Genomic DNA, 2,717 nt, shown 5'->3' on the forward strand with positions numbered 1-2,717 from the left:
CCAACGGCAAGTTCCTTTGTCGGGTTACACATCGCACTCAGACGCTACGTATGAGCTTTCCGGACGCTCACTCGAAACGTATTAGCTTTCATGTCTTCAACGCACGTAGTAGCGACATCATCCTGGGCAGCCCGTGGCTCAAAGAACATAATCCGCACATAGATTGGGCCACGGGTCAGATCAAGACTTGGGGAGAGGACTGTCTCAGTTGCTGTTTCGCTGTCCAGGAAAACAAGGGTATTCAAGTCGCGCCGGTTCGGCTAACAGAACCTAGTACCGCCCAGGAGCTGACCGCGGTGCCCTCCTGCTACCATGACCTCCGGGAGGTCTTCTCTGAATCTAAGGCAAAGTCTCTGCCGCCACATCGGTCATACGACTGCACGATTGAACTCCTGCCACGCACCTCTCCTCCCAAAGGGAAACTGTTCTCGTTAACAGGACCAGAGCATCAAGCCATGAGGGACTACATCGAGGACTCACTGGCAGCCGGACTCATTCGCCCCTCGTCCTCACCAGCCGGTGCGGGGTTTTTTTTTGTCAAGAAGAAGGACTCCACGCTGCGACCCTGCATCGACTACCGAGGACTGAATGACATCACAGTCAAGAACAGGTACCCTTTGCCGCTGATCGCTACAGCATTCGAACTCCTTCAGGAAGCCCAGATCTTCACCAACCTCAACTTGCGCAGCGCTTACCATCTGGTGCGGATTCGGGAAGGGGATGAGTGGAATACGGCGTTCAACACCCCCACAGGGCACTATGAGTATCTTGTGATGCCTTTTGGACTGACAAACACCCCGGCCGTCTTTGAAAACTTCATTAACGATGTGCTTCGGGAGTTTCTGAATAAATCTGTCTCTGTATACCTGGATGACATTCTCATCTTTTCGGCAGACCTAACCTCTCACATTCGACGAGTCAGAGAAGTGCTCCGGCGTCTGCTGCAGCACCAATTGTACGTGAATATGGACAAGTGTGAGTTCCATCGGGCATCCGTGTCCTTCCTGGGCTTCGTCCTGGCTGAGGGAGAGATACGGATGGACCCCGGGAAGGTCGATGCGGTGCTGCGGTGGCCTACCCCCGCCAACAGGAAGGATGTGCAGAGGTTTTTGGGATTTGCCAATTTCTATAGGAAGTTCATAAGGAACTACAGTTCCGTGGCCGCTCCTCTGCATGCGCTCACCTCGCCACACACCACCTTCGCGTGGTCCGGGACCTGCCAGGAGGCCTTCTGCAGGCGAAAGGCAAGTTTCACAGCTGCGCGCGTTCTCATTGTTCCGGACCCAGATAACCACTTTTTGGTGGAGGTGGATGCATCTAATTCAGGAATCGAAGCAGTCTTGTCTCAGAGGAGTCCCAGGGACGGAAGGATCCACCCGTGCGTGTTCCTGTCTAGGAAGCTGACCCGGGCAGAGAGGAACTACGATGTGGGAGATCGGAAACTGCTGGCGGTCAAGAGCGCGTTGGAGGAGTGGCGGCACTGGCTGGAGGACTCGCAAGTACCGTTCGTTGTCTTCATGGACCATAAGAACCTTGAATACCTGAAGTCTGCGAAGAGGTTGAACGCCCGCCAGGCCAGGTGGGCCCTGTTTTTCACCCGCTTCCGCTTTACGGTGTCCTTCCGCCCAGGCTCCAAGAACGGCAAGCCGGAGGCACTCTCGCGGATCCACGATGAGGGCGCACAGATTCAGAAGCCGCTACTATCCTGCCAGAGGCATGCTTTGTGTCCGGCTTCACCTGGGCGGTTGAGTCGCGGGTGAAGGAGGCCCTGGGAGAGACGACGCCGCCGCCCGCGGATTGTCCGTCGGGCCGCCTTTTCGTCATTCCATCTTTGCGGGGAGACGTCGTCAACTGGGCCCATACCAACAAGACGGTCTGCCACCCGGGTATGGCAAAAACGGGTTCAGTGGTCGAACAAAGGTTCTGGTGGCCCAACCTCAGCAAGGACGTAAGGGAGTTCGTCAGCGCCTGCCTGGCGTGTGCGGCCAATAAGACTTCCCGCCTACGGCCTGTTGGTGAGTTGCGACCCCTGTCCACCCCCTTTCGTCCGTGGTCACACATCGCGCTGGACTTCGTCACCGGCCTGCCGCCTTCCCAAGGGAACACAGTGGTGCTGTCTGTAGTGGACCGTTTCTCCAAGATGGTCCACTTCGTGCCGCTTCCGAAGATCCCGTCGGCCAAGCAGACAGCCCAGCTGGTGTTAGACGAGGTTGTCCGTTACCATGGGCTACCCAAGGACAGGGGTCCGCAATTCAGCGCCCATTTCTGGAAGGAGTTCTGCAACCTCATCGGCGCTTCAGCTAGTCTGACATCGGGTCATCACCCGGAGTCTAATGGCCAGACTGAGAGGATAAATCAGGAGTTGGAGAACGGTCTTCGATGTCTGGCATCCAGGGACCAGAACATGTGGAGCCAGCACATCAAGTGGGTGGAGTATGCCCACAATTCTCTACCCTCCGCCTCAACAGGTATGGCTCCACTCCATGTTGTGCATGGCTATCCTCCGTCCCTGTTTCCTCCACTGGCCACAGACTCCGCGGTCCCGTCGGCCCTGGCCGTGGTGTGAGGCTCCAAACGGACCTGGGAAGCAGCTAGGAGGACACTGCTGCGCATGAGCAGCGCCTACAAGGCCGCAGCGGACCGCAAGAGAAGGGTCGCACCAGAGCTCAGAGTGGGACAGCGAGTGTGGCTCTCCACCAAAGATCTCCCACTGCGGA

The sequence above is a fragment of the Syngnathoides biaculeatus genome, chromosome 6 (assembly GCF_019802595.1).
Source record: "Syngnathoides biaculeatus isolate LvHL_M chromosome 6, ASM1980259v1, whole genome shotgun sequence".
NCBI classification, from domain to species: domain Eukaryota; kingdom Metazoa; phylum Chordata; class Actinopteri; order Syngnathiformes; family Syngnathidae; genus Syngnathoides; species Syngnathoides biaculeatus.